The sequence below is a fragment of the Coregonus clupeaformis genome, chromosome 17 (assembly GCF_020615455.1).
Source record: "Coregonus clupeaformis isolate EN_2021a chromosome 17, ASM2061545v1, whole genome shotgun sequence".
NCBI lineage: Eukaryota > Metazoa > Chordata > Actinopteri > Salmoniformes > Salmonidae > Coregonus > Coregonus clupeaformis.
Window position 1 is genome coordinate 23,089,801 of NC_059208.1, and position 10,204 is coordinate 23,100,004.

General features: G+C 48.0%; 1 long non-coding RNA gene across 1 annotated transcript; it reads right to left on the reverse strand.

Annotated features, from left to right (window-relative positions):
- Positions 1–1,440: 1,440 nt before the first annotated feature.
- LOC121585728 lies at positions 1,441–2,090 on the reverse strand. The gene is made up of 2 exons (XR_006003893.1): positions 2,051–2,090; positions 1,441–1,508 (listed from the first exon to the last, which is right to left on the reverse strand). It is a non-coding gene; the product is annotated as an uncharacterized LOC121585728 (long non-coding RNA).
- Positions 2,091–10,204: the final 8,114 nt, after the last annotated feature.

Consider the following 10,204-nt stretch of genomic DNA (forward strand, 5'->3'; position numbering starts at 1 on the left):
ATCCCACCAAACAAGGACCAAGCAGCATGCCCAGAAGGAGCAAATGCCGGGGATTCAACGGGAGGTAACTTTAGTAGATGTCCTCCTCGGTTGGGGGAGAATTACTGAGGAGGAGGCCGTCCGTTATCGGGAGGCGATGAAGGTTGATGCCCAGGTAGGAGAGGAGAAACGGCGCCAACCGTGCCGACGACGGAGACCCGAGAGGCAACCCCAATAAAAAAAATTGTGGGGGCACACGGGGTGGATGACGAGGCAGCAGGAGGCCGTGGAAGGGCGAATCTGCAGGTTAGGAGAGGAGGCCACCATGTTACGGGGGCTATTGGTTCAGAGGGAGCAGGAGTTATTCGGTCAGAGGGAGGCGCTACAGGAGCCTACAAGGGTTTCCTTGTAGAAGACTGTGTGCCCTGCAAGGTCCACATACCTACCTTTCTGTGTAAGAGAGCACAACTGTCTGAGCCAGAGGTCAGGAAGACACAATCTATTGCCAGACTGAGAGTCCACGTTGAGCGGCTCATTCGCAGGGTTAAGGAACATAAATTGTTCAGTACAGTAATCCCTCTTTCATTGACAGGCAGCATCAATCAACTTTACACAGTTGCCTGTCTTTTGGTCAATTATCAAAATGGGCCCTTGGTTAAAGCCTGGGCAACCAATGGCTAATGTTGGCAGCACAATCCTAAAATGAACACTCATGGATGGCTATGGAACAAATAGGCTGTGATGAAATATGTTATGAAATTCATGTCTTTTTTTTTCAAAAATGTTTTTATTGAGCCACAGATTATCGTACAGACAGTAAATTAGTCAAGTCAGCGCTCACTTTTTTAGGTAACAGTAAAGTTACAACTATAGAGTGAAGGTTTTGCTCCTAATTCCTCTTGAAAAGTAGAAACATCAAGTACAAAAGCAAGGAAGTTGGGCCATATGTTTATAAAGAAAGAAGTAAAGATGACAGGACAGTTTTGAGTAGAACATCAGCAGTTTGAAGAATAGCTGAGTGGAATATGTTACCGTCATTGCAGTCATCAAGTCAGGAAAAAGTAGTAATCTCATTATTGTTTACATTTCAAACCAAACTCCAATTTGTTTACAACAGACCCAACAACAAAGCATGATAATTCCCACTCAGCTACCCTGGTCTGTATTAGGCTACCACTGTTCAGCTATCGTGAAAACCACAAAAGTTCTAAAGTGTTCTCTTAGCAATGGCAATCAAAGCTGTGGTAACATTAAACGAGTAAAACATGTGTTGAACGGAACCTTGTTCAAGTTCAACAGAACTTTGAACGTGTCACTTAATCTAGTCCTACTCTCAGCTGGTGTGGTGGCTTTAGTTTCTTAATTGAGCGGTAGCAGTGGGCTCTCACAGAGATCTCATTTGTAGCCCTGTTTTTACCTGATACTTTCATAAAAGTACAAACACATGAAGTGAGAGGTATATACACATGATTAAACTTTATTTAAAGCATGATTAACCTGAAGCAGGACGGAGTCGTGACTTAAAACACCTGTAACGATCCCGGCAGTCTGAGTCGGGTCCTGTCTGTGGACTAGTTTTTCTGCTCGTGATCTCCAGTTTCCCGAGGGTTCTGGAACGCTCCGGGGAGCTCTCTTGATTTCCGCACCTGCATCCCATCAGCAATCTGCACACCTGGTCCTGATCATCACCCTTCTTAGGCTCTGGCCTAACATCCATTCCCTGCCGGATCGTTAGCCATGAACAGTAGGTTTACCAGAGTATCAGTCGTAGAGCTTCTAGCGTTAGTTTTGTTGTTTTGCACTTTGTTGATTTGTTGTTTACTTACCTCCGTTTTGTTCCATCTGCAGTCACTCGTCCGGAACCTTCATCCAACCTCTGCCTGGTGGTCGGCGGCTGCCGAGCCATGATCGGATCAACCACTGCACCCCCAACAACTAATCAACGCCGCCCGCTCTGTTCCCTGGATTATTCAGCATCACTCTTGAACTTGTAAATAAACACTCACCTTCGTTTCAACTTACCTTGTCCTGGTCTGCTTCTGGGTTCTGGCTTTGTAACTCGTGACAACACCAAAGCAAGGCTTCTAGCTCAGGCTAGCTAGCGTTAGCATATTACCTTCAAAGTTGCAAAGAAAATAAGAAACGTAAAATTTGAAGCCTTTATCCAGTTTGCTACGTGGTGTCGTACTGGATGTCCGGACGACCCTCCGTATATCATTAACAGATACTTTAGGCAACTCCAGCAAACACCTTGTAAACTTCATCTCTGCCATCATAACGGTCTACTGTCACTGTCTAATGTTTATTTTCCGGTAACCGGAAATGCCCAAGCATCCTTACGCCAATGCGGAAGTGATGCGTGCATAGAGCCTATTGCTGCAAATGGAGGATTCTTTGACGAAAGCAAAGTTTGAAGGACACAATTATTATTTCTATTAAAAATCATTATTTCTAACCTTGTCAATGACTACATTTCCTATGCATTTTGCTATATTTCCTATTCAAACTCATTTCATGTATGTTTTCATGGAAAACAAGGACATTTCGAAGTGACCCCAAACTTTTGAACAGTAGTGTACTGTATAGTGTAATTGTTGTTTATTGATGTGTCCGTGCAGGGCTCATCTGCAAAAAAGACTGTGGTGTCAGCATGACTCCCTGACTAAATAAAAGTTTAATAAATAAAATAGTGAACTGTAAATACCATAGTATACTACAGTCCGCAAAAAACTATACAGGAATACTACAGTATAGTAAACTACACAATTGTTTCATGTGGGTTCTTGACTTCTTCTAATGTTCCTACTTGACCAGCTCAGTGTGAGAGCTACACTCTATGGTACTCTGTGAATTACCTCTGCCCTGTAAGTCAAGAGCCCTCTGGCTCTTGGCAAACACCCAAACAAGGGGAAGATGTTAAGGGTTGACAATATCAGAGGCATCACAGTGTTTTACTCTCATCCATGAACCCAGAATATTAATGGCACTCATGCTGTCAGTGAAATTAAAGACGTGTGTGTGTGTGTGTGTGTGTGTGTGTGTGTGTGTGTGCCGTGCGTGCGAGAGAGAGAATGAGGTAGAGAGAAAGAAAGAGGTAGAGAGAATGAGAGAGAGAGAGAAAGAGAGAGATATAAAAGACAATGTTGGGAAAGACAAGAAGCATGTGTTGTCTATGTGTTGTGTCATGTACAAGGCCGACTATAGCAAGAGCTGTATTATTTCAACTGCACACTACTTAACACTACTTCTGGTCAAATACACTCTACATAGTCTGTCCCATCCCACAACTATAGCTGTGCCAGTCCTCGTGCCAGTCAGACTACACCCCACTCACCCTCAGCCAGCATACACAGGCCAACTCTTTCTCCTCTGCACTCTATCTCTGCTGTGATGTGGGGGTCGCTGACCCTGTTGGTTCACCGGCATGTCAGCCTAGAGAGTGAGCACTGCTGGGGCCTGTTGAGGAGTCCTGCTTTGCTCACTGTGTACATGCACACACATGCACGCACACACACAGTGCTACATGGTTGTCCACAGAGCCTGCCTCTCGTCTGCCTCCTGCCTGTCCAGTGGCTTTGAACCACAGCAGCTGGGGTTCATCTTATTTTCCCTGGAGCTCTGAGTGGGAGACTAGGGAGAGCTGCAGAACTGCGTTTATCGCCTTTTTCTCTTTACGTTAGAGCTGCATGAGAGAGTCTGAGTGGTGTGGGTAATTACAGATCGTGCTTCCTCAGATTGGGCTGGGGAAATTACTCTTCACACTCACACAAAGATACACTCCCACAATCTTGCACACACACACACACACACATTCATAGATACCACCACACACACAGGCACACAAACACACACTCACACATAAACACACTTGCACATGCACTCTGTCTCTCTTTTTCACACACACACACACACACACACACACACACACACACACACACACACACACACACACACATGGATACACTCTCTCATACAGAAACACACAGATACGATCTTCCCTCACACTCTTCTAAGTCATCCTTTGCTTTCCATTGCGATTCAAAGCAGAGGGAAAACCAATTAAGGGAAGCAATAATAGCGATGTTATATTACAAATGATTAATGTGCTCCTTCAGCAGTTTTTTCTATCTAATCAGCATTCATCTCAAGCCTCGTCGTTGTATTGTTTACTGATATCCAGTCGCTAAGCAGCCACTCTGTTTGTGCGATGTGTTTTCTGAAACCTCTGAGGATACCGCTTGGCTCTGTTGTCTCACTTCAGAGAGTACACACACACACGCACACACACACACACAACCATGCACGCACACACAAACACTCCCAAACACACCCCCCACACACACACCTAAGGTACACATACTCATCGTCACCTACACAAACTGAGAGTGTGTCATGGCCGGACTGTGAGCTCACTCCTCTCCCCAGCCAGTCCGTATTGATTACCTGTCGCTCACAGGACTGCATGAGGCTGGATAAGGATGGATGAGGCTGGATGCATAAATTGGCTGCATTCTGCAGCTTGTCAGGAGGGATATCCCGCTGAGTCCACAGGCGATAATGTGCCATTCAACAGGCTTCTCTGCTCTATTTATCTGTCTGGGGAGGACCTGCCATGACACACTGCAGTCCTATGCAGGCTCTGACTGACTGAAGACAGGGTTTCTCTGTTCAGCTGGTAGAGTATAGCTTCCAATAAGGATTAGCAGTTATCAGATATGAAACACAAGATTTTAAGACTTGGAGCTGATACCGTACCAGTAGGAGTCTTACAGCTATAGGTGACACGAACAGCCAATAAAAACTCAAAATGATCACCTGGACATTTTTTGTCCCCACTCTTGAATCACCTGACCTTTTAATGGTTCTAATAGCCCTTTATCTAAATGTAAATGGTATTTGAAGCTAATACATCAAGCACATGTCGACCCCTGTCTCTTTTTTCAGTCTCCTGTTCATTTAAGCTGTGATCGCCCATTAGGCACTGTGAGGGGTAATGGTCTGTCTGAATGACAGAGTAGAACTCTCTCTCAGCTCAGCGGGGAAACTGCAGAGAGCTATGAGACATGGATTGTAGAACGTGTTCTCTCACTATATGCAGAAAAGGGACGCTTTTCATCTTTGACTCTAAGAGATTCTATATACGAAATGTGCTGTATACATTTTGATTTGATAAAGTTTGATTTGATTCTCCAAATATTGTATATATATTGTCTATGTACAGAGCCTACAACATTGCCTCAAGCGTTGTTTTTGCAAGGAAAAAAATACTCAGATTTGAATACCATTTATATCCTATTCTGTAAAACGTTGGCTGTGACTTTCAGGAATTTTACACTTTGTTTCACATATTACAGCTTGTCAACCTCGTCAAATGAAGATGGATGGTATGAGATGCAATAACGTCAATGATGTCAACAATTAATCACAATTCCAACATGTGGTGTATTTAATTGGAAAATGTGGCTCCTGTTACTGCGTCATCACTGCCCACTGATGTTACAGCCATCTGTAAACCTAGCTACCTGGGCATAAGAGTGGGCAGAAAGGGAGAGATGGGGAAGGAAAGAGAGAAGGAGAAAGAGAGAGGGAACGAGAGAGAGAGAGAGCGGGGGAGGAAAATAAACGGAGAAAACTGAGAGAGAAATTGAGAGAGAGAAATAAAAAGAGAGAAAGCAAGGGAGTGTGAAATGACAAGAATAGGTGGGGACAAGAGAGAAAATACAAAACAACAATTATCTATGGGCTCTGAGAAGAATCAAGACTCACTTTCAAAACAACAAAAAAATCAGACAAAAGCAATCCATCCTGTCCATCACGCACGCTGCGCCCTACCAGGAGGGAGGATTGGCATCTGGCGGCTTCAGCAATTAATGTCTGGTTCTGGCTGGGCTCTCCATCACATCCCTGTAATAGCAGCCTGCGTGCGGAGAGTCTCAGCAGATGTTACGCACAAATTCATTAGTGTCCTGTGTTCCTCATATTGGTCCCCTGGAAGACATCATCCAGAGCATCAGCTATATGAGACTATATACGTCACTAAGGCTACATCTCAAATGGCACCCCATTCCCTATGTTGCAGTACTTTTAGCCAGCGCTCCTCCCCTACAAGCCATCATCCAGAGCACCGTCTGCATGACACGTCACTAAGGCAACGTCACCTGTTGCCGACCCCTGTTATAGAGTATTTCTATATTTTTCATTTGAGAGTAGGATGACACGCCCACTTTTACATTCAAGTCATATGTCGTCAAATGTCATGACCTTTAATGAGTATCTATATCTGGTGACACTGCATCATGTTCTAGATACCATGAAATACATCACTATACCTGGATGGTGTGTGATTCAATGTGATGGGAAGAAAAAGCTCACACCCTATTACCAGTAGCAGGGTTCTCCAAACCTGTTCCTGGAGAGATACCCTCCTGTAGGTTTTCCCTACAACCCCAGTTGTAACTAACCTGATTCAGATTATCAAGCAGCTAATTATTAGAATCAGTTGCACTAGATTAGGGTTGGAGCAGAAACCTACAGGATGGTAGTTCTCCAGGAACAGGGATGGAGAACCCTGCCCACACACATACGCACACACACACACACACACAGTATACACAGTACATCAGTCATGAGAGCTGTTCATCATCCCTAAACAGCCAATCAGCCGGCTTGACTGTGACAGGGCCGACACCCCTGAGGCCCACGTGACAGATGGAGGAGAGACCCACTAAACATACAACACAGGGAGAGCCCCTCTCTCTCACCAGTGTGATGCTACGTCATATACAGTACTGTAATTGTGTTGAGTAATGAAAAATGTTCAGGGTTTTCATGTAATGGATGACAGTGGGGGTTAAGTGTGATTTGTAATAGATTTGGCTGTGTGGTTATGTTTGACTGTACACACATTAATTACAGCAAACCACATACCACACTCTCTACACACAATCACATTGTTACTAATGTGCAATTAGCAAACACACGAAGACTTAGACATGCCTGATCCAGGTTGGTTGTGTGGTTTTGTGTGATATGTATATTTGTGGTCTGTCTGTCTGTCTGTCTGTGTCTTGGCTGTCTGTCTTCCTCATCAAATCCTGAAACAAGGCATTGCCAAGGATTAGTCCTGACTAAATACACTAAGCTAATTTGGTAATCGGAGCTTCTCCCAATCTCTCGGAGTAATTAACAATGCTAGTGATGAGGCTAATCTAAATGAATGACTGTGGTACTGGGTATAGCATCAATTCTATCAGCGCCACATAAATGGCTTTTGTTCATGCGTTTCACACTTAGAACAAGCCGTGTTTGTCTAATACTCTGCGTACTAACACACTGACACATGTTCACATGTGCACTCACATACACACACAAACACACACATATGGTACACTCTTAGAAAAAAGGGTTCTAAAAGGGTTCTTCGGCTGTCCCCATAGGAGAACCCTTTTGGTTCCATGTAGAACCCTTTTTGGTTCCAGGTATAACCCTTTTGGGTTCCATGTAGAACCCTCTGTAGAAAGGGTGTGACACTCTGGCTCCGGGACTTTTGTATTTGAGCCAGGGTGTATTTGTTTTGTTGGGTTTTGTTGTGGGGTTTTGGTGTATAGGGTGTATTCGTTTGGTTGTGTTTTGGGTGAGTAATTGTAGTGTCGTGTGACTCCCAATCGGAGGTAACGAGTGTCAGCTGTCGGCTCGTTATCTCTGATTGGGAGCCATATTTAAACTGTTTGTGTTCTCATGTGGGTTGTGGGTTTTTGTTCCAGGTTCAGTATTTGTCACTGTTGGACTTCACTATCGTCTTTTGTTTTGTAGTTACGTGCTTTCTTCATTAAAGTCATCATGTTCACTCAACGCGCTGCGTATTGGTCTGCTCCCTTTATAGACGGCCGTGACAGAAAAACCCACCACAAAAGGACCAAGCAGCGTACACAGGAACACCCGCAGGAGAGAACGCTGGTGGATGTCCTCCTCGGCTGGGGACATATTACGCAGGAGGAGGCCGTCCGGTACCGGAGGGCGATGAAGGGGGAGAACCTGGGAGGAGAGGAGCAACGGCGTCAGCAGGGCCATCGTCGGATGGACAGAGGCAACCCCAAAAAGTTTTTGGGGGGCACATGGCTTTAGCGGCTGGGCAGCAGGAGGCTGCCACAGGGAGACGTGAGAGAAGGCTATCGGATTACGGGAGCCATTGGCGAGTAGAGGAAGGGAAGTTGTTGCGGCACGGCGTGAGAGACTGATGTGTGTTACCAGTCCGGTCCGGCCCGTTCCTGATCCCCAGTTAAAGCCAGTGGTGTGTGTTCCCAGTACGGACCGGCCTGTTCCTACTCCACGCATCAAGCCCACGGTGTGCGTCGCCAGTCCAGCCCGGCCTGTTCCTGCTCCACGCACAGAACCTACGGTGTGCGTCGCCAGCCCAGCCCGGCCTGTTCCTGCTCCACGCACAGAACCTACGGTGTACGTCGCCAGCCCAGCCCGGCCTGTTCCTGCTCCACGCACAGAACCTACGGTGTGCGTCGCCAGCCCAGCCCGGCCTGTTCCTGCCACTCGCACCAAACCTACGGTGCGCGTCGCCAGCCCGACCCGGCCTGTTCCTGCCACTCGCACCAAACCACGGTGCGCGTCGCCAGCCCGGTCCGGCCTGTTCCTGCCACCCGCACCAAGTCTACGGTGCGCGTCGCCAGCCCGACCCGGCCTGTTCCTGCCACTCGCACCAAACCTACGGTGCGCGTCGCCAGCCCGGTCCGGCCTGTTCCTTCTCCCCGCACTAGCCCTGAGATGCGTGTCCTCAGCCCGGTACCTCCAGTTCCGGCACCACGCACCAGGCCTACGGTGCGCCTCAGACGGCCAGAGTCTGCCGTCTGCCCAACGGCGCCTGAACTGCCCGTCTGCCCAACGGCGCTTGAACTGCCCGTCTGCCCAACGGCGCCTGAACTGCCTGTCTGCCCAACGCCGTCCTGAACTGTCCGTCTGCCAAGCGCTGCATGAACTGCCCCGTCTGTACGGAGCCTGCAAAGCCGCCCGTCTGCCATGAGCCTTCAGAGCCGTCCGCCAGACCGGAGCCGCTAGAGCCTTCCGCCAGACAGGATCAGCCAGAGCCTTCTGCCAGACAGGATCAGCCAGAGCCTTCCGCCAGACAGGATCAGCCAGAGCCTTCCGCCAGCCATGAGCAGCCAGATCCGTCAGCCGGCCATGAGCAGCCAGATCCGTCAGCCAGCCATGAGCAGCCAGATCCGTCGGCCAGCCATGAGCAGCCAGATCCGTCGGCCAGCCATGAGCAGCCAGATCCGTCAGCCAGCCATGAGCAGCCAGATCCGTCAGCCAGCCATGAGCAGCCAGATCCTTCAGCCAGCCATGAGCCGTCCAGCCAGGATCCGCCAGAGCCAGCCAGCCAGGATCCGCCATTGAGTCCGGTGCTGTCCCTTAGCCGGTGCTGCCCCCTTATCCTGGTGCTGCCCCTTAGTCCGGTACTGCCCCTTAGTCCGGTGCTGCCCCTTAGTCCGGTGCTGCCCCTTAGTCCGGTGCTGCCCTTTAGTCCGGTGCCGCCCCCTTAATCCAGTGGGGGTTTAGTTGGGGGGTGGTCATGTGGAGGAGGCTAGGGAAGCGGGTGGTGACTAAGGTGGGGTGGGGACCACGACCAGGGCCAGAACCGCCACCGTGGACAGACGCCCACCCAGACCCTCCCCTAGACTGTATGCTGGTGCGCCCGGAGGTCGCACCTTTAGAGGGGTACTGTGACACTCTGGCTCCGGGACTTTTGTATTTGAGCCAGGGTGTATTTGTTTTGTTGGGTTTTGTTGTGGGGGTTTTGGTGTATAGGGTGTATTCGTTTGGTTGTGTTTTGGGTGAGTAATTGTAGTGTCGTGTGACTCCCAATCGGAGGTAACGAGTGTCAGCTGTCGGCTCGTTATCTCTGATTGGGAGCCATATTTAAACTGTTTGTGTTCTCATGTGGGTTGTGGGTTTTTGTTCCAGGTTCAGTATTTGTCACTGTTGGACTTCACTATCGTCTTTTGTTTTGTAGTTACGTGCTTTCTTCATTAAAGTCATCATGTTCACTCAACGCGCTGCGTATTGGTCTGCTCCCTTTATAGACGGCCGTGACAAAGGGGTTCTACATAGAACCCAAAAGGGTTCTACCTGGAACCAAAATGGGTTATTCAAAGGGTTATCCTATGGGGACAGCTGAAGAACCCTTAAAGGTTCTAGATTGCACCTTTATTTCTAA